At 41.1% G+C, this 22,871-nt stretch overlaps 1 protein-coding gene across 4 annotated transcripts in view; it reads left to right on the plus strand.

The window, feature by feature from the left end:
• Positions 1-22,871, plus strand: part of ENOX1 (ecto-NOX disulfide-thiol exchanger 1) — a 511,619-nt gene that overhangs the window by 64,945 nt on the left and 423,803 nt on the right. The gene's annotated exons all lie outside the window — the stretch shown is intronic.

The raw sequence follows: 22,871 nt of genomic DNA on the forward strand, positions 1-22,871 counted from the left end.
TGGTATTTTAAAGTTTTTGTTTGCTAATTCCAACACTAAAAGTTGTGTGATTGACTGAATTTTCTTGACTCTTTGTCACATTTGCTAATTTATTTTCATATCTAGTGAATTTTTATTGTGTACTGATACCATGAAAGATACGTTGTGGATATTCTGGATTGTTAATTTCCTTTGACTACTTCTGTGTTGTGTTGTAGCATCCAGGTATGTTATATAACGATCACATTAAACTTGTGGAGGCTTGGTATTAGGCTTTGTCAGGATAAGTCTATTTTAGTTTTGCTTTCACCCCTGGGAGAAATAGCCCTTCAACATAGTCTTTTCTTTTAAGTTGTGGCTCTCCTGTGGTGTCACTGGAAAGCTCAGACTGTTTCCCAGGGCCCACCTAAGTTGGCAAGACTTGAATTGGAAATTTTGTTTCCTCTAAGTTGAGCAGCTGCTGAAATCTATATTTGGTTTTCAGCCTTCCATTGGTTCGTTTTCTCCAGTGCTCTCTGGAGTCTTGCCCCATGCATGCATGCATGCACAATTAAGTAATCAGCCAAAGATTTATTTGCAGATTGCAGGTTTTGTGTTTCCCTTCTATGGATTTCTTCTTTCTCCGAACCTCATCCTGGCCACTTTTCACAGTGTTCTGGCAGTCTCAGACTCTGTCCTCTGACTCCTCAGACCAATAAGACTATGGATTTCTGCTTGAATTCCATCTATATTGCCCTGGGGGAAAAGATGTATAAAGCACATCTTATCCAGTGTGGTTTCTTTGTTTCAAAGGTCAGCTCTCCTCTTTGTTTGGTTTCTCTTCAATGCCTTCAAAGAGTTGTGTTTATATTTTGTGTCAAGTTGGTACTTATTTTCAGCAGGAGGGTTAGTCTGATAAAAGCTACTCCAGCATTATTAGAAGTCAGAACTTCTCCCAAGGTCTTGATCGGTGAGTTTAAACTGTTTATAATGATTTTAAGTTCTATCAGGACTTGTTTCTGCTGTCTTATTTCTATTTTATATTTACTGTTTTTTTCTTTTTCCTTATTTTTGCCTTCTTTTAAAATTTCCTTTGACTATATAAGTTTTTCTTTTGTTTGTTTGAAAGATATTCATTCAATTTTTATTCTTTAGGTGATTCTCCCCGACTTATTAAGATACACTCTTCGTTTTTATTTTTCTCTATAAATATCTTCATTTAATAGTTATCCTTAATCCTCCGTATCAGGAAAAGTACAGTAGTATTGCCTGTCTTTGGTGCCTTTTCCCCATCCCTCTCATTTTGGTATTTTAGAGCTTTCAGTTCTTTGTCATCAAGGATTCCTTAGGTTTGAGCATGGGGAGGGGCTAGAATAGTCTGTGCTAGTTTATCATTTTGCCATCAATTGCATATAGTTGTTTTTAAATAAAATATAATTCCATTAGATACAGGATTGCTTTTTCAAATGTAAAATGGAGAAGCTAATAAAGAAACAGCTTCTGAAGGAAGGCTGATATAGAATTGGGAAACAAGACATATTTTTTTATAGTCAGTGATTCCTTTCTGAACACATATTATAGGAAAACAAAACAGTCTTCATTTGGAATTTCAGGTAAGTTCTCTTAGCTCTTAGCATATCACCTGTTTATTATATATTTTGCTTTGAGTGTCTCAGCTACTGAGTGGAAATTCACTACCAAGAGGTAGTGTAGGGATATTCTATAGAGCTAATTAAGAACGGACTCATCACTGGGCCTTTTGACAGGGGGAGGAGATAGATATTCAACATTCCCAGAGAAGCCTCAGAGAAGTAACTGAGAATACCATCAGAGATTGTTTGCATTTATGGTCCTGATAAGTACCTCTACTCCGGGGCAAACACATTTCTGGTTACCCGTAAATAAAGAAGAGAAGCATAAAGAAAGTGAATGGGACAAGAGGAAAAAGCTAAATTGTTAGGTGGAACAGTTATTCCATACTCTTTGTGTTTCTATAGTGGAGAGAAAATTTTTATGTTACACCTGAGCAAGGAAGAATATGGAAAGAACACTACCCGTTTCACTATGCCTTGTTATTTCTCCCTCTGCTGGATTGGAGGTTTCCTGCGAGGTGAGTTAGGAAGGAGGAACTGGGCGTGCCCTGGACTGTGAGATCTGCCCACTGGTAGTTTTCTAGCTATCCAGTGGACAAGCTTAACCCTTCAGGAGAATGTAAGCCAATCCTTTTGACGGCAGACATAAAGCCATGCTCTCCAATCAGATTGAACAGCAAAATCCTGGTATCTTTTTCCACTATCTACCTGCTTCATTGACCTTTTTATTTTGATTGAAACTTGAGAGGAGTGTTATTAGTCCTTTAAAATCCAACATTATATTTTGGTGCCCAAAGGCAGTTTGTATGATGATGAAAAATGATTTAGCACTATTGTAGAGCTCTAAAAAAGAGTGCAGACAAACTATTAATATGGTCAACATTTTGGATGGCTCTAAAGGGCATTATGCTGATTGGGGGGAAAAAAACAGTCTCAAGAGGTTATATGGTATATGGTTCAATTTATACAACATTCTTGAAATGACATAATTAGAGATGGAGAACACTTCAGTGGTGGCCAGGGGACAGGGATGGGATGGGGAGTAGCATATGACAGTTCCCCGGTGGTGATAGAATTTTGTATCTTGATTGTAATGGTGTTTACATGAACCTGTACAGGGGGAAAATTGCCTGAAACTACACACACACACACACACACACACAGACACACAGACGCACAAACGCACACACACACAGACACACAAACGCACACACGCACACACTCACACACCCACGAATGCATGCTAAAGCTGGTAAAATCTGAATAAGGCCTGTCATCTGCAGTATTGTACCAGTGTAGTTTCCTGGATTTGATGCTGTACTATAGTATGTAATATGTTACCATATGGGGGAAGCTGGGCTAAAGCTACACAGAACTCTCAATTTTTGTAGAGTTTAAGAGTTGATAATTATTTTGTAATATTCTGTGAGTTGATAATTATTCCAAAATAAAAAAGTTATTCCAAAATAAAAAATTAAAGTGTGCAAAGATTGCCACTTAATCTAGGTTCCTCCCCATGTAAAAGATAATAGTGGGGAATGGGCTGGAATTGATAAAGCTGGACCTGCTGTGAGCACCTTTGCAATAATATATTGTGTCCCAGCTAAAGTCGTCCCACAAGTAATGTTCAAAACCTAAGAAAATATCCTAGTAAACAGTGAATTTTTGAAGTCCATTTATCTCTTCCTGAGAATTTTTTTAATCTCAAAAGTAGATTTTATTTCTGTCCTTACTGAATGAGATTGTTGGCTGCCTTTCTTTCTGGTTCACATCTGAGACTTAGGAAACTCAAGCTCATTTGTGAATATAAAAATATATTTTCATTTATAGTTGGCTCTAATAAAATCAAGGTGCTTTTTAAAAACAAATGATTATTTTGGGGGAAGAAGTACAGAGTCAGGAACCATGAATGGTTTGGGTAATTATTATTCATTACACAGGTATTAACCAGTGTTCATTGTTTAGCAGAAATATATACTTCAAGCCCGTAAATATTCAAAACATGAACGGATTTTTCTTTATTATTGAAATCACTGTATGCAAAACTAGTAGCATTTGAAAGCTAATCTCCCTATGTGCCAGAGTAATTATAGCAAAAGTAAATAATGTCTAGTGTTCTTATTCCCTATAGAAGTGGTTTAATATCTTACCTTTCAAAAATGGTTTTCAGCTCATTCCAAAAGCCGAAAAGTTCCTTAGTATTCAGGAAAGGAGGAACTTGAACAGTGCTCTGATGCATATCTTCCCAACAGCCATTGCTGTTGTACTGGAGCACATTCTCCATCTGAGGAGAAAACAAATCCCCGCATGGGGGCTGGGGGGCTGTTCCTCCTCAGAGCCCCAGATCAGAATCCTGAACCAGAAGCCACCCTGTGTAAAGAGGAAGTGATTTGTCTGGCTAGCTGCTGTTTCCATAGGTGGCGTCCTTCCCTTAATTCACTTCTAAACTGATGCCTGTATGATATTAGGGCCTTCCAAACATTCCCATGAGATGTTACATAAAGGGCCTGAGCCGCCATGTTGATTTATTATCTGCTGGGATTTTTTTTTATTTTCATCCTTTATAAGGTGTGTGGTGTTTGTCCCAGTCTCTTTACAGGTTCCAGAATGAATTGCTCTGCAATTGCTTCACAGGTTATAAGGCAGTAATCAATTAGGATGAGTTCTTTGCTTCTACATCTAAAATGTTGTATCGGAATGCCAAAGCCATTCCTGCTCCTTGAAACTGTGAAGTTGTTTTTCACAGGCCCTTTTACTGGCGTATGGGCTGGAAGCTATGAATTTTTCCCTAAAAGGTTAAAACTGTGAGGAGAGTGTCTCAGCATATATGACTCATGTTCCTTCTAGAGCAGGATCATTGGGAAACATTTTGTTTTGAATAAATATATCTTTAGTGAAGTGTGCAAAAGACTTGACATGTGCTATTTGCAGTTTTCAGCCTGTTACAATTTTGTGAAAAGTGCAGTGTTGATTGAAATTTTCTATTTTTGATCTTGGTGTTAAGATCGTTTCTGTTTTATTTTTAGCCTCAGTAAGATACTGAGGGGAAATAAAAAACAACTTCGTTTTTGTGAGTTCTTATTTATATTAAAATGGTAATATTTTAGATTTTCAAAAGATGCCTTTGTGTAATATAGTTTAATTGTTTAAATTTTAGTTCATAATCTGTCTATTTGATAACTATTGAGTTTTACAATTTGTTATTTATGCTGTGACTTGGTTATCTGCAGAATTTCTGCTATTTGGCTGGCTACTCTAGGAATTAGGGCCTTTGGAGGTATTTCCAATTTTACATTATCAGTTTTTTTTGTTGTTGTTTGTTTTTTGTTTTTTTTTTTGCATTTAAGAGAGTTTCTAGACCAAGATGGGATGTATTTACCAGGTTACCAAATACCAAAAGACAGTCACATAGGAGTTGTGACTCTTTCATATTGGTTGTCAAAAACAAAAAAGGGAGGTTTGAAACAGGCCAACAAAGCATTATTTATGAGAGCGCATCACCGCTGGAAACAGTGCATTGAAAATTTGGGTGAAAACCAGTGAGACCAAAAGGTTCCCTGCTGACCCACCACCCAGTTCTTCTGCGTCCTCCCCTCCTTTAACTTCCCAGATCTGCTTCTCTCCTGCTCCACCCTCACGCTCTGCTGGTGTCGAGTGTTGTCTGCACGTTTCCTCTGCCTTTATTCTCCCTCTTCCTTCGTTGCCCTGCCAGATGTGGTTGTTCTTTACAGCTGTATCCTTCCCTTCTGCCCTGATCTGGAGTAACTGTGAGCGTGGCATGGTTCGTTTCATTTGGTTTTGGAGCCTTCCCTCAGCAGGACAGAAAGAACCATAGAAGCTGCACTTACTGTAGCTGATGGGCCCCAAATCAGTCTTGCTCCCCTAGGTTAGGCATTAAGAGTGGTGGGTACCCTTCTGTGTGCTCTGTAGCACTTCTTTATGTGGACCCCACATCTCACCGACTACCTTACGATGGCTAAAAATTGCCCATTCTGTAGAAAATGTCTTTACAGTCACCCCAGTTGCTTTTCCAGCTGAGCCCAACTAGGAAGCAGAGACAGGAGGAGCCAAGAGAAGTCAAAAAGCAAAGAAAATGGTATAACTACTTTGGAAAACAGCCTGGCAGTTCCTCCGAAGGTTACACATAGAGGTACCATGTGACCCAGTAATTCTTTTAGGCGTATACCCAAGAGACTGAAAATACATGTTCACAGGGACCTGTACCCAGTGTTCATAACAGCATCGTTTGTAATAGCTCAAAAGGGAAAAGACCCCCAAAGTGCATCAGTGTATGTATGAGCAGGGAAAGTGGTCTACACACACCGGAATTTTATTCAGCTATAAAAAGGAACGAAGTTCGGACACGTGGTACAACATGGATGAACGTTGGAGACATGCTGAGTGAAAGGAGCCTGTGACAAAATCCACTTGCTGATTCAATTTCATGAAATGTCTCCAACAGGCAGGTGCCTAGAAACAGAAAGTAAATTTGTGTTTGCCGTGGACTGTGAAGGCAGAAAGCACGGAGAGTGACTGCTAATGGGTCCGGGGTTTCTTCTGGGGATGATGAAATGCTCTGGAATTAGACATGGGGATGGTTGCACAACTGTGAATAGACTAAAAGTCACTGAATTGTACACTGTAAAGGGGTGGAGTTTTATGGTATGTGAATTCTACATAAAGCTGTTATTCAAAATAAGAAGAAAAGATGAAAGAATTTAAAGGTAAAAGGAGAAAGGGTTTGAATCTGTGTCATTGACCCACGGTGGGCTGTCTGACTGTCGTGAGGGGTGACATCACTTTTGCAGATGAGGGCATCAAAGCACCAAGGGGGTAAGTGACTCTACTTAGGATCCTGCGGTGTGTGGTAGGGATGCAGGAAGAAAGCATCCTTCAAAACAAGCTCATTCCACTAGTTTTGCTTCCTTAGAAGAGCGTGCATCTCATATCAGATGGGTTTTGTGAACACACCACCCTTTGAGGCCTGATTACAGAATTAGTTTGAAGTCTGGACACCGTCAGGGCAAAGCCCTGCCTGTTGTCTGCCCCTTAGCTCCTTGAGACATGTCACCATTAGTGCCGGTGCTCGTCTTACTCTGACCCTGTGTTTTCTCTCCTCACTGGGAACAGCGTGGTTGCTGGTCTTCTCCAGGAGAGGAGAGTGGCTGGGGCTTATGCTTTGGGGTGACTTTCATTTCTTAAATGCACCACATGAAAGACAAAATGCAGGTCAAATTCGGGCAAGGGTTTGACTCCAGCTGTTGCACGGGAGAGAGTGTGCATTCATGAGGACTCTCTCAGAGGAGGGAGAACACTTGGGTTTCATAAAACAAGGGAGTCAGTGAATAAGGGTGGTGGTGGGTCTTATCTCGGAGCTGGAGAAGGCGGCTGGTCCTTTGCATGTAGCCCCTGCTTCAGCCGTGTCTTCTCCAACATCAACAATACGTTGAAATTGTGCATACTTCTATTGGTGTTACAGAGATGGACGGGGATATATTGTCCCCTTTTTGCGCAATTCAAGTGAGATGCATTCACTTCACATGGGGTCAGTTTTAAAGGAAACTGAAAGATGACCTAAGGAGAGTTAGAGGAAAGGACTGGCTTGTGTGAGCAAGTGCAGGAGGTAAATGAGTGTCCTGGCAGTGACCACTAAGCCAGCCAGAGCCACTGCCAGCTAGAAAAGCACAAATTCAGCCGGAGAGGAACTTTGGAGTAAGGTGATGGAGTTATTTTTGAACATAGGAAATGGGTAAAAAAAAATCCCGTTTGGTGGTGTTAAGACTGATTCTGTTCCAGCACAGATTAGCTCAGTAACAAATTGGGCTTTCTTAGTGTTGTTTTTTTTTTTTTTCCCCAGGCCTCATTTCCATGATTTTACCATATGGAAACTCTGACTTTTCTAAAGAGCTTGCTCCATGGAGCAAGCTTGGTTGCATTTTTCAAATGTTTCTTGACAGTAACAGCTCTATTTCTCAATTAGCAAAGGGAATAAAGTTGATTAAGCATATCCATGGGGTGACAATTTACATCTGATTAGCCCTCTAAGGTAAACATTCAAAGGTCACACAAATAACTTTTACGTCTTTTTGCCTACAGACCAGTCACTAATTCCTAGCTTTCTGGTAGGTACTTCTCATAGTTGAAAAGCCCTGTTTTAAAATGATGGCCTTTAACTGATATTGAGTAATAAAATCTGTAGAATGTAAAGCTTAGTAGACGTTTTGTTTGTTGCATGTTTCTAACCATGTTCTGATAGCCATCTGTTTTGGTGAGAACCATTAGCTAATCGCAGACCAAAAAGAAAAAAAGGACCATATGTATGGATTTGCAGCATTCATGGATTTATCCTTAGAGCTGAAAGGTCTTCCAACATTTTTTTTTTTTCCTGACTAAAAATAGGCAAACAGAGAAAGGGAGGGAGGAAATTAGCTCTAACTCCTCTATTATACAAATTAACCATAAATCCTTATTTTATGCTTACAGGAATCAGAATAGCTTCATTACTGTCTTGTGTCTGAGAAAGATTCAGCATGGTAAATTTATGGTGTTAATTGCTCAGGCAGTAGTTTAGGTGGTCCTGTGGTATTTTGTTAACTGCGTCTGCAAAACCTGTGATTGTTGTAATTTAGTTAAAATAGCAGCTCTTTTATACACGTGACCCTGCTCTGTCAATTCATTCAAACGGACATGCGTTTGTCTTCTTTCTTCATTTTATTCATTCTTTGTAAACAGTGCAAATAATTATGTTGTTGGTAATTTTTTAATTATAAAAATATACATGCTCTTGGTAAAAACACTAGATCACGTAAAAAGGCATGAAGAAGAAAAGAACGTTATGAAGAAGAAATTCATATTCCTGCCTCTAGAAGATAATGATTATCTACATTTTGGTAAATAGCCTTCCGAATATGTGCTTGTTTTTTTTTTCTGTGCATATAAACAAGCATTCTAACAAGGACACTGTTATACATTGTTTTTAACCCAATTTAAAAAAAACTTCTGTAACACATGACGCGTAGCTTTCTGTGTAAGTAAATATGCATGTATCTTTGATTTTGATGGACATTTGGGATGTTCTCCAGATAAATTCTGGTGAAAATTCTGGGTTATAATTTTTGATATTCACGTTAAACTGCTTTTCAGAACTCTCTTATCAACAGTAATTAATGGTGCCCGTTTTCCTATACCTTCAATAACAAAATATGTTTTTCATCTTTAATTTTTAATCCAAATATCCTATAAAAATTGGATTGCTTTGATTTGGGAGTTTGAAAGCTTTACATAAATTTAGAGGCATTTTGTGTACAAGTTCATGTCATTTGTTTATTTTGCTTTTTCCAATAGGAGGTTGGTTTTTTGCATTGGTTCACAGGAGCTCTTTATGTGTTAGGGAAATTAATCCTCTGCTATGTAAATCAGTTTAATCAGAATAAATTAGGTGCCAGCCAATATGCCAAATATGCATTTGTCTCTTTTTGTTGATTGTCTTTTCACTTGAATTTATAGTATTTCCCCCCCAATTAAAAACTACTTATTCAGTTAGTCGATTGTATTAATTTTTGTAGTTTTTTTGGCTTTTAAAATCATGCTTGAATTATGGAAGTTGTCCTTTAAATTTTCTTCTAGTTCTTCTGTGATTTTTAGAAATTTAATCTATCTGGAATTAATTTGGAGTAGAGATACTGCCTAAGGATCCAGAACTATTATTTCTACATATTTAACTCTTTGTCCCAGCGCCATGGTTTCAGAGCCATTGCTGTTCCACTTCCATTATATACAAAGTTCCCATGGGTCTTTGGATCTAATCCTGTTTTTTCTGTTCCATAGATCTATTACCATGCTTCCACGTATTGTCATATGGCAGTGTTAGCTTTCCCTCAGTTATATGGAGCTTTGAAGAGCATTGAGAGTTATTCCTAAGACTTGAGGAAGTGACCCCTGAATGAACCGCAAAGATGAGTAGTGATGAAGCGAGTGAGGGTCAGACGGGGTCGTGGGGAAGTGCGTTCTAGGCAGAGTCTTTGGTATGAATGGTCTCCGAGGTGAGGACTAATGGTGTGTGTGTGTGTGTGTGTGTGTGTGTGTGTGTGTGTGTGTGTGAAGTATGAGGTGGGTGTCATGAGAAATGAAGTCATAGCCATGGTCCGGTACCTGATGTTTGGGGTTTTCTCTGCCATGTAAGAAATTTAGATTTATTTTCAGATAGTGTGTATTGTTAAAGTGTTTTAAGCAGAGACCTGACACTGTCTAATTTGTGTTTTAGATAGATTTTTTTTTTAATTCTTTTCTTGTGTAGGACCCATTTAGAAAGATGAGGCTGGAGCAGGGAGACCACTAGACATTTCTGTCGCAGTCCGAGGAAGAGGTCACAGGGCCCTGAACCCAGGTGGGTGGGGAGGTAGAGGGAGAGAAGCGGGGCACGTGAGAGGCCTGTTTTGGTGATGACGCCTGAAGGATGATGGATGATGCAGGTAGAAGAGCGAAGGTGGTTACAAAGTTCCCAGCATTGTGAATGGACTTGGTTTTCTAGACATGGTGGAGACAAGTCTGTCTGGTGAAGAGGAGGAGATGGCGGAGTCGGAGAATGACGGGTGAGGGGAGGGTCTGAGCAAACAAGACGGAAGCCGTTGGAAGGCGTTAGATACAGTGTTCAGACTGTGAGGTTTGCACTCACGTGTTCTCTGGGGACACATGCCTGGGACTTCTCACAGGCTCCGTACGTACACATCCTGGTGGTGAAGTCCTGCCCTTCTCACAGCTTCTCCTCGGACCAGCTGGCAGGCTCTGGAAGTTGTTTTTAATCTGCGTATTTCACATAGCCAGTGGGAAACAGGTCGCCATTTCTCAGTTTCATACATTACCTGCGTCAGCAGCTAAATGGCTCGCTGTGCTTTGCAGATGAGATTTGAAGCGAGTGAACTTTGAATGATGATGACCCTATAAAAGGAGCCATAAGAAACACTTGTTGCAGCTGACAGAAAAATCTTGTCACAGAAGCCAGGACAGAAATGCTGCCTGCAAAGGTTTTTTTGCTTATACACACTGGCTGGTCTCTCTCAAATAAAGGGAGAATTATTTTTTTGTCTATTGGAAGGCGATCCCCAATAGAGTCACACCTGATAGGAGTCACAATATGAACAGGAAGAATAACATGCATGTGATTTGTGCCACTGAACTGCCAGCTGTGTGTCATTAAGGAAATACGGGTAGCCTTTGTCACCATTCTCAATTTATATTTATTGAACAGCATGGTGTTTGAAATCAGGCTTAGAAATACCCACTTGGTCAGGTTGAGTCTACCAATAATTTATGCTGGGCATGTAGAAGAAGTTACAATTAAAAAAAAATTAATCATCTGTGGGCTTCCTGGGAAGATTATTTTTTTTTAAATCTGCTTGTCTTTTTTTTTTAACTTATTTATGAACAAGGCTGGCTGTTCTGTAAAAAGAGTGTTCCAGATACAAAACCTCCAAACCCCCTTCCTTGCTGCAAAGACTTGAGTTTCTAAGGAGAGTGAAGATGGTAGACTGGTAGACACAGCTCTGAGATGTCAGGTTCTTCTTTTCCCAGCTGAAGTCTCCTTGAGTCAGAATTGCTGAGGACGGGGGCATGGGTATCCTGGCCTGTAGTTTTTTTGTTTAAGCTACAGGCTCTGTTGTATTTTGTAATAATGAAGCAGTGCTTAAAATGTTACCAAGGTGGAATACAACTTATTTCCCTTAGTTTTCTCACTGGGAGCCAAGAACAGACAACCAGGATAGGCAGGAGGTGGAGGAGACGCCTTGAACAGAGCAGACAGCAGAGAGAATTGCAAAAAAATGGGATTAAAAAAGAAATGCATTGTGGTACTGAATCCTGTGCGTGTGTGTATATGCAGACAGGTATATGGTCATATTCGTATTCACATTCAGATGTTTATGTGTGTATAAGATAAGATCACATACAGTTTTTGGTGCAGAATATATATTTTACCTATATAGCTTGATGTATGGACACAGAAGGGAGTGGAAACAAACGGACATTGTAATACACAGCCCTAAAGCAGTCTGTCTGAACGGTAGTGAAAGTCTGGCTTTTTTTGAGCTGATTTTTACCTTTTTCTCTTAACTGCAATTCTGTTCATTTTTCTGCTTCTCAGAGATGGGCTTAATGACTAAATTGGTACTCACTTCTCCATGCATTCATTAAACACCTAACACAGGCTCCCAGTTTTATTTTCAGTTTGTCTTTCTTTGCTGGATCTTCTTCCCCCTCATTTCATCCCCTCACACTGGTGTCCAGCTCTGGACCTGGTCTCACTCCTATCGCTGCCTCAGTCACTTTTCTTCATCCCGGGCCTCCCTGCCGATGTATGTTGACTCTGGACGTGGATCCTGGTAGCTGTCACTCAAATCCACTCCGCCCTTGTCCTAGAAGCAAGCTCTACTGTGTTCCCCAGCCTCTCTGCGGTTGGCTGGCCGTGTGGGTGAGACCTCTCCAGGGGAATGTGAGTGACGTGATGTGTGCGCTTTCTAGGCCTGCCCCGTAAACTCCTCCACAGGCTCCTCTCTGAGCTTTTCGCCTTCTGGCTGAGTGACAGGGCGCCGCTATTGGTTGGGCTCTTGGAATGACTGTCATCGCACCCCCATCTGAGTTGCTTGTATCACCATGTGAGACAGAAATGAAGCTTCTTACTACAGAGGCACAGCATTTGGTGGTAGCAATGCAGTTCAGTCTACCTGAAGCAAGACAACTCACAAATCTACAAATCTTTTCCTTGAAACTGAGATCCAGGTATCTAAGTGCTCATCAGACATGTCTTGGGTAATGTCTCTCAGGTATCTTAAACGCAATGTGTCTAACAGCTGACCACTCCCTGTCTGCCTGCTCCTTTCCCAGTGGCCCTTTCTCTGCAAATAGTAGCCCTGGCCAACCAGGTGCCCAAGCCATATACTCGGGAGCCCGTTTTGACTGCTCTTGCTGCTACGGCCCTCATTGGATCCAGTTAGTCCAGGTCTAAATTTGTCCCATTGACCTCCTTTACATATATATTTATTTAAATAAATATGTAATATTTATTTATTTTTTTGGAGCACAGGCATTCTCACTCTCTTGCATGTTGTCTGCTTTCTCACTAGAATAGTGGAATTCGGCAATTGTGACACGTAATTGATGTTGGCAAAGCCTAAACTTTTGCTATCTGACTCATTATAGAAAATTTTGCCAGCTTCTGATCTAGTCAATTGCCAAAGTCTGTTCATTCTGTTTTCTTACTATTCTCTTGAAGCCATCCACTTCTTTCCGTTTCTACTCTCACCATTCCCATCCTCCTCTGGGCCACTGAAATGGTGTCCTGAGTGGTTTCTGTGAGTCTCGTCTCACAGTCTTATAATCCACACTCCATATGGCAGCCACAGTTATCTTGCTAAAAGGAAACTGTTGGAGATTTATTCATTTCTACACTTAGCCTACTCTAATGATGCAACTCCCAAACCTATATGTCTTTACCTACAAGCCAAGTCTCTCTCCTGAATCTCAGATGCAAATACCACCACAGTAGTTAAAATCCCTCATTGGCTTCTCGTTGCCCTTAGGATACAGTAGCTGAGGCCCGGGCTTGCCTCTTTGCTTGAACCCCAGCCGTTCTTCTTTACGTGTTTTGCTGATGGGAGTTCTCCCTTGTCTTTGGGTCTTCTCCTCTTCTTTCCCACGTTCCCCTCTTACCTGGTTAGTCTTCCTTATCTCTCATGTCAAAGGTTAAAAGGGACTTTATCTCCGAGGTCCGTCCTGATCTCCCGATTAGGTTTGATCGCTTTGCTATGTGCTCTCATAACACCATGTGTTTCCTCTGTGATTAGTTACTCACCTTATTACCTCTCTTCCTTCCACTGACTAAATTCTGCAGGAGGAGGGCTGTGTCTGTATCGCGTCTCACTGAATATCCGGTATCCATCACACTTGGCATGTGGCTGCAGGTTGTGGACAGCACAGTGGAGTCACACCAAGTCGTATTTCCTGCCCTTTCCTCCCTCCAGGAACTGATCATAAGAAGGAGAATGCCTTTTTTAGAGTAAGAATTCAAATGGAATTAAGTCCAAAGAAAATAAACAATGCAGGGAGCAAGTTATGAAATAAGGAGGCTGGGTGGGAGCAAGGTGGGAGAGATAAACTCTGAGAATACAGGAGCAGAGGAAACTGTGCCCATAAAACCACATGCAGAAGTCAGTCCGGACATCCCAAACACCTAGTACTACACACAGACGTGACCCACCCCAGTCTGAGTATGACAGTGTCAGCCACGTCAGTCATAAGGAAGAGAGGAAAGAGCAGTTCTCTTTGCCCTAGTTCGGGAGAACCCTTGAGCAAGTTGTCCTTCATTCATTGTTACATTCCATCTTTCATTTGTTTGTTTAACAAATACAGGGGATTCCAAAAAAATGTATGCCCATAACTTGTATTCACCTTTTATGATCGGTATATATTGAGTATTACAATTTTTTTCTTTTTTTTAAATTTATTGGGGTGACAATTGTTAGTGAAATTACATAGATTTCAGGTGTACAATTCTGTATTACATCATCTATAAATCCCATTGTGTGTTACAATTTTAATACCATTTTTTCCTTTCTTAAAATGGGTGTACATTTTTTTGGCACCGTCTGTATTTGTTAAGCGTGGGGATACAACCTTTAGGGGGGAAAAGAAGCTATTACATAAATGGGAAGCCAGACACCAAAAATGTAATTACAGGACAATCTGGTAAGCACTGTAATGTACCAATCTGTATAAAATAGCATGAAAGCATGGAGGAGAAGCTAATTTTGTGTTTACCTGTTTCTGGTGGGATGAAAATGGGAATGCGCGTTCACATTTTTTTTTTTTTTTTTTGGTTTGTTTGTTTGAGTGAAGGAAGAGGGTAAAATTCACCCATCTTGCAGTTTGGTTTTGCCTGAGTAGTTTCTCTGTGCGGCCTTTGCTTTTCCCACTTTGCTTTGGGACACTGTGCTGTTTTCCCCAGGAATTTGCTGCAGATCCAGTAATTCATGCATTTGCCGCAAGACCAGCAATAACGGCATTTCCTTGACTTACACAGTTGAGTCATAGGGGAGAAGACAGACATTGTTCCCATGATGTCATCGCCCCTCCCCAACCTCCCTAAGGAGGACACACAGAAAACTCAGTTCCTGGGCGTTGACCATATGAAATAGCCAAATGGGGACAAATCACACTTGAATTAAGAAATCCATGTGAGTGAGGTTTGCGTTTACACGGGAAACTTCTTTTTTTTTGAACAGGTAATTCACTTGGCTAAGAACAAACCCCAGTCTTTGTGGGCAAACATATGTATGGTTTGACATTAGAATCTCCTTCTGCCCCATTAAGCCAGATAACACAAAAATGAACTGACAGTATGGCTGGAGAAATTCCAGGCTTTCCTCAGTTCTTTCTCTTTATTCTTCTCAGTCTTTTTATTTTTATTTTTTTAAAGAGATTCTTGTTTTTCCTGCTCACCCCTTTCCTTCACCCTCCAACATTTTTTGGAAATAGACTAACCCTGATTGTAAAACTCTCACTGGCCACTGACAGTGTAAGTATTGATAACATATATTCAAATCCCATCTCCCCGCTGGGGAAACTCAGATGCTTTAGTTAATGAACTCACTAAGCCTTTATTTTTTCATCTTGAAAATGAGAATATTGATATAACCGTCTGCCTCAAAAGAGTGTTATGAGGATTAAATGAGATCATGTAAGTAAAATCCTGGTAAGGGCACCTTGATGGTATCTTTTGTTGCCAGGTCTGAACACCCAAGGCTTGCCCATTGTTTCTTCTCTGTTTAGAATGTCAGACACTTTACCTGTGCCATTCCCGCCTCGACTATGGCCAGAGCCACCGAAGGAAGACCCTAGGCGTCATACATGACTTTGGATTCCGTGGTTGGTGTATGTTGCCTGAGACTTCATTTATTTCAGGTTTCTCAGTGTTTGAAACCGTGTGGTGACTTTCCCTCCTGGTTCTTCTAAAAGGCTGTGGCCAGTTTCTCCAGGTCCTCAGAGGGCTAATCTGATGAGTAACGGTGTGCCACTCAGCAGGCCGGGTGCTGTCTGTGGGGACAGAGTCCCAGAGAGCAGTTTCCAGGCTCTCGGCCTCACATGGAAAGGTGCTGGCTTGGGTAGTAGATGGCCATCAGCTGTGACTAGTTGGCCATGAGCTGTAACCAGTTAGTCATTGGCCACTAATATAACTGCTGTGGCTGAGCTAGCAACAGCGGATTGCGGTTAGCAAGTGAGGTTGGTTGGTTGGCAGAGAAGCAGACGGCGGATTGCAGATCCTGTGGCTCCTACTTCCTGTGTATTGCCCAGCTGCCAGTGAGACTGGGGTGCAGGGAGACACTTTGTTGGGGTACTGACGGATGGTTACTTTGGTGTCTCATCCAGCCACCATCGAGAATATAGTGATATGACCCTCTATCTCTGGCTCCATTGTTGTTCCTTTTTGATCTCACCATGTCCTGTGTTCTTGTGTGGGGAGCGGGACTTAAGGCCCTTCCTGACAGATGCCCATAATTTATTAGCCTTTGTTCTACCAGCAGCAACTTAAAGAAACAAAATCTGTTAACACATAATACTCTTCCCAAATTTCCTTTTCAACTGAGGCCTTACGTTGCTCAACGTCAGAATTGCCATGTACACTGACTCATTTCCTCATTATATAAGCCACTAACAGGTCACTGCTCAGATGTGGGCTGACAGCAAGGTGCCCAAATGACTCTCAGCTGTGCCTTGACACCTGGGCTCGCCTGCGCTCCCAGAGAAGCACCATACTCAGCTCCTCACCGTTGGCTGTGACTATGCATGGTTGCCTTGCTAGCGTGGAAAGCTCCTCCTCTCTGCCCTCCAGGCAGCGACCTTCTCAGGGGAATGGAAGTAAACTCTGTAGGAGTCAGACTGCAGTTACTGGAAAGGGAACTTTTTGCAGAAAGTGCAGGTCAAGTAGATCCGGACGTAGGGAAATATGAAGACTCCCAGTGTGGGAAAGTGTCATCTGAGTGAACTTGAAAGTTGAGGCAGAATACTTGGCATCCAGTTGTGTTTAAAGCAAACACCGGAGAGAATGACCTTGGGGATCCTGGGAAATTCAGGAAGAGCCGCATGATTTACACAATGAGGCCAAAAAGAAAGTAAATGCTAAAGGAACAGTAATTTCCAAAAACTATCAGCTCTGAAGAGACATTCTAAACACCATTTCTTTGAAAACCATTGAAACGCTCAAATATTTATAGTGATATTATTTAGCTATGACCATGAATCTTTTTGGCTTGGCTGATACAACATATGTATTCCCATTTCGTAATTATTGGTCAAAAATGCCCATAAAATGATGGTTCATTACTGTCATTGGCTGCAGCTGCTGTGCATTAAGGAGCATTGGCTTAATTAAGCTTTTAATCCTTCCCACTCTACAAAGAGGTCATAGCATTCAGGGCGCTAAATGCAACGTGGAAATTCAATTGTTTCTGAAGGTTACCTGTTCTCTGCAGGGTGAGGTCCTCAGAGGAGTGCCAGGGCCTCAAAAACTGAGATATTATTACCCCCTAGTCGTTAATATCACTGGTGTGGATTGGGAGTGCTATCTTGGGTTTGATAAGATTTGAAAGGACTTTTGACCACCTGTTAGGCCCACTCAGAGGGTCATCAGAACCTACCACATTTTAAATATCTGTGTTAGGAGACATCATTGGACATCAGACTTTTGCTTATTTTTGTCCTGAATTTATACATGCTCCTCTTCCGTTCCTCTAACAATCCAACTCTGGTGTTCCAGCGAGTATAGCTGGGTAACGTCCGTCCTGACCATTTTGGTTCCTCAATAACGGAGCTACTTATCTCACCACACATTCAGGCACTTGATATTTACTGACATACTTTGTTCCTTCCTGTCATTAAAATATGATTGTTCAAAGAGTTTAAACAGGCAACAAGACAATTATATAGATGGCGGAAATAGAAACTAGAAAAGGAGCTAGGAACTCAAGTGAGGAAGATGTTATTTCTGGTTAAGACATCACAACAGCCTCGTGGAATAGGTTGTATTTAAGTTAGACCTTGAAAAAGGTTAGGTTTTGACAGGTGAATTTCTTCTTGCACAGACACACACATCTGCATTAGCTTAGAGCAGAATCTCTGTGGAGGCAGGATATGAGTTCTATTTCCTTCGTGCTCTTCCTGACACATGGTCCCTGCTTGACACAGAGTAGGTGCCTAATACATATTTGTCACCAGAGGCAATAAAATAACCATTGCTTCTAGGAGAAGGATTGAAGTGATGTGATAGAAACATTCAGCCACATAACAGAACAAAAGCAAATCCTTGCCCAGAAGTCCTGGGATGTTTTCAAAGAGGGCATGTTTCCTTTGAACTCTTTGTTGGTTTCTTGGACACACTGACTTTGATGTCATGTGAAAGAGTGAATGAGGTTCTCGAGGAGTAGAGCCTGGTTGCTTTTAAAAAGGGTAAAGGAATCAAACATATGGTGATGGAAGGAGAACTGACTCTGGGTGGTGAACACACAGTGGGATTTATAGATGATGTAATACAGAATTGTACACCTGAAATCTATGTAACTTTACTAACAATTGTCACCCCAATAAACTTTAATTTAAAAAATTATCTTTGGAGATGGATCTGTGGCTACTTCATCCTGGAATAGAAAGGAAACCATTGTAGAAACCCAACTGAATTGGTGTATTTTTAAGTCTTACTGTCTCTTGGCCTGGTTTTGTTGTCTTTGACACATCTGCTTTACTTCTACTTGAGAAAGGTTATATCTGACTTACAAATAGCCATCAAATTAGTGTCGTGAGCCTGGCGAGATCCATGAGTGAGGGGACATGGTCCCACTTCCAGCTTAAAACCAATCAAGCGGAACCCTGCATTACAGAAACCAAATTGCAGAAACCAAACCCTCAAGTTGGGGAAAAAGTGAGCCAAGATTTGAAAGTTTCTAAGGAAGGGACAATAAACAAACATTGCTGCGTCCTCCAGCGTGCCAGCCAGCAGTGGCAGTTCAGTCTCTCCAGATGCTTCTACAACTGAGGAGGCATTTGCTATCTTGTCTGAGAGCACAGCTCTTCCCCAATGCCAGCCTCTCCTGCCAGAGATGATCCAGAGGCCACTGAGAAGCTGTGCCCGGGGCACCTGAAAGCTTTTTGTTCCTTGCAGGACTGCCCCCAGTCTCACTTTGCTGGACAGTTGCAGGAACCTCAGCCATCGGAGGAGAGTTTCCCTCCAGTTACCTGCTGTTGACCTTGGCCTAATTCATCATGTTTTGGTTGATAATGCAAAAATGGAGGATGAGGTACCTTTAGACATGCTGTACCACATTCTTCCTCTGAGGCTGTTTGTTTTACTAAAGCTAATGATTCTATTCTGTTATATTAAAAACCCAAGGTTTATTATATAAGCATGACAATGTGTCATTATATGAACGGTATTCCACAGGCCCTAAGCAAAACACGTGAAATGTCATTTCAAGTGCCAGGTTTTTTTCCTAATTCCACTTTTTTTAACAGAATTTTGAAAGTGGCTCAGATCTAATTGGCTCCCCCAGGACCCCAGCTCCTGTTACATTTGTGGCGTTTCTTTTTTTGAGAAGCCTCTGGAGAGCCTGAACTGCCACCGCTAGTTGGTGCGCAGAAGGATGCAGCAACGTTTTTTCTTTTTCCTTAGAAACTTTCAAATCTTGGCTCAACTCCTCCCCGAGCCTGAATGTTTGTTTTTGCAATTGTTTTTATAATGTTGGGTTCTGCTTTTCCTATTATTGAATTTCATATGAGTGAGAATGGCAACCACAACTGCCACCACCCACGGTGGCCAGCCTGTCTCTGCTGTGAAAGAAAAACAGAGAAAAAGAAAAACAAAAGAAAAACAAAAAAAACAAAATAGTCATAGTACAGATCTATGGAAATAATACTTAACAAACACAGTTTTAATAAATCGGCTTTAAGCGTGTCTAGTCTACAGAAAGCAAACACCTGTTTGGACAACAGCTGAGTTATTTTTAGTGGTCCAGATTCAGATGTTTCTATCGTCTGAACAACTGTGAGAAGACTGCCAAAATCTCCCCCTTAATCACAGTGAGATCATACCTTTGAAACGCCACACGGGGAAGCAAATGAAAGAAGATGTCCTCCTGATACTGGGGGAGGGGAAAGGAGAGAGTCAGCCACCCAGGGCCTTTTTCTTCTTTCACAGTGTTTGTTTCAGCCGGACACTTATACTTCAGGAGCTGAGACACATGGCAACAGACAGACATACGTGCAGTGTCTGTTTTAAAATATGTTATTAAAAGGCATTAAAAGATCCTGGTTTCAGCACCTTAGCCGTCCATGCTGGACCTGAAAGCTGGACATCAGGGAAGCTGAACATTCGGGAAACAATCAACCTGGTTTGGGCAAACCGTGCTGAAGGCCAGATGTGAAAGTTTGTTGAGCACAGTGGTTGCGCTGCCTTTTGGGGTTGAATTAGGAGCAGCATATGGAGCAATACCAAGAAACTGGTTCCTCTTTGGGAAGATAAACGATCTGAAGTCTTTATATTAGGAGAGCTTTATCGCGTAACATTTGGTATCTCCTTCTCCTAAACACAGATTGGCAGAGAATAAGAATGGTTTCACCCTTTAAGTGCCTCTTGATTGTGAGTGTGTGTGTGTGTGTGTGTGTATGCATGCACACACGTCCCAGGTGAGAATATCTGCTTAACTGAAATCTGATTGTCTGGTTCTTGGTTAGGCAGGACCTGCCCAAGCACAGGAAAACCTGATTTCAGGCTTAGCAGGCAATGATGTTAATAATAAAACACATTTATTGAATTAAAAACCATAAGATTCTTATTAGTTCATTTAAAAATATGTCTCAAGATTTTCTTCCCAAGATAAAAATGTATGTATTTGCCAAATGGCACGAGAGCCAGCCAGACTCCATTTGGGTAAATGTACTCATGTTGTTGTCTTAAGGGAGACAGCAGAGACCTGGGAAACATACAGTCCCGTTTGTATCTCATTTGCGCCATTACAGAGCTGGACAACCTGGGGCAGGTGACTTTGTCTGTGGCGCTTACTTTTTCTCATGTATGAAATAAGATTGGGTTAGGTGACATCTAAGGTCCCTTCTACATCTAGTATTCTGTAAAAGAAAAGTGTAAAGAAAAGCAGAGGAAAAGCCAAGTGTGGTAGCTCAATGCCTGAGGGAGGGTTTTCTGGGTGGAGAAGGAAAAGAATCAGACAAGGCTGTGACAAATGTCCCCTTCTCTGTCTGTCTTCACTTCAACCGATGTCAGGAGGTAACTCTGAAGGATCCTCCTGTGCGCTTCCTCTCTGTCTCCCTTTTCTCTCCTTCCTCATGTTTCTTTGTTTCTTTACATCTTTCTCCACACCCTCACTCACTATTATCTTTACATCTCTGACGACTGGTTTTAGTAAGGATTTGTCAAGAAGACACAAAAATAATGATGAAACTTGTTGAAAAATCATTTTCAAGTTTTTTCCCTTTCATTTCCTAGGATCTGTCATAGCTTCACTTTCACTAAATAAAAAAAAAATGAAATGTTTCAACTCGTGGATTGTATGTTCCTGATGATGGTAATCGTGATGGGGATACTAACGTTGAATGCTTCCTGTGTGCCAGGAACTCTTCTTAAAGCTTTGAGAGTCGTAACTTATTCAATCTTCGTAACAGCACCGTGAGATAGGTCCTGTCATCGTCACCATTCCGCAGACAAAGACATTCGATCAGAAAGGTTGAGTAACTGGCCCAAGTGTTACAGTTAATTCTGGCGAAGTTGGGCGTCTGTCCTAGGCAGTCCTTTTCGTGTCACTGCTCCTGTCCACCGGCCTTGCTGCACCTCCCCCGAGGTGGGATAAGATATTTTACTCATGTTTTGTATCCCCTTGAGAATTCATCGCAGTGTTTGAGAGAAGTATACTTTGAATTTGAGTGGAACTGAATTAAAAGAACACCATGCTAGATGGAAGGGAAGGCTGTCCAGGCTTCCCTTGCCTCAGGCCTCCAGGGGAAACCAAGCTCAGGTCCACCCAGACTGGCTCACTGATGAACATTTGACTTATTACTTGGAAGCGTCTCCTTCCTTTTTGTGTGAAACTCATGAACTCTTTTAACTTACAAGTTTCAGTTTTAACAGAGTTAGAGTATAGTTTCAGGAAGTTGAATTGCATTTCTGTGCAAGGAGTGATACTGTAGGATTATTGAAATGGACGTAGCTGGTAAGTTCACGTATGGACCAAGTGGTACTTGAAGGAATCCCAGGAACATCGGTCCATGAAAGCGCAACATTTTCCTTTAGGGAAGCTGCCTGACTGCAGTTGACGTCTTTTGAGATATACTAGGTTTTTACTTATTATAAACATTTGACACAGAAAAAAAAGATCAATACGTTTACACTCCAAGGTCAATATTTCTACTCTGATATATGATATTAGGGGTTAGCGGAAGAAATAAGAGAGCTATTTTTTTTAAATATATTTATTGCCGTGGTACAAGGATAATACCTTTTTGCTCAGGTGCTGTTTCAGAAGGTGAAGGATGCATTGTTTATCCATTATGTTCTCTAACGCCTCACTTATCTGGTGGTCAGGTTTCCAGCAACTCGTGTCATCTGGAACATATATGTGTGTCCAGAAGTGTAAGATCATGGAAAATTCATGTTGGAAAGGATCTTAGGGATAATTGAATGCAGTTGCCTTATTTTGCAGGTGAGAAAGTACAGACCCAAATGAGTAAGGGGCCCAGTGATGGATTAGTATAAAGTCTCCAACTAGAAAACAGTAATTATAATGGTAGCATACTGTGTATTCTATTAATTCACTTCATGAATATTTGTTGAGAACCTATCATGAGTAAGACATTAGGGATGGAGCAGTCGTCCTTGGACTAAGAAAGACGTGGACCCTCTTTGAAGCTCTTAGCAAACACGTGTGTCAGGAGGCCACAGTGGAGAAATATCTGAGAATGATTCCTAGTCAGCTGTTTGAAGATGGCAAGGACTTCATCTTATTACTTCCCCATTTCTCATGCCTTCCGGGAGATGAAGTTGTTGACCACAGGGAGAAATGCAAGGAATGCTCACAGCATATAAATCTGGGAACATTTAGTGTGAGCAAATCTACTGACTTGTAAAGCCTCCAAAGGATTGTAACTTTTCGTTCCAGTGCTAGGTCTTAATAAGTTCATGTCGATAATCGTGCGTCAAGAAAAGGTTAAAGGTCTTTCAACATGCTCTTTTAGCAAAGTGCTTAAGTGCATAAAACATTTTAGAAAACTTCA

Source organism: Rhinolophus sinicus, linkage group LG04 (assembly GCF_036562045.2).
Source record: "Rhinolophus sinicus isolate RSC01 linkage group LG04, ASM3656204v1, whole genome shotgun sequence".
Lineage (NCBI taxonomy): Eukaryota > Metazoa > Chordata > Mammalia > Chiroptera > Rhinolophidae > Rhinolophus > Rhinolophus sinicus.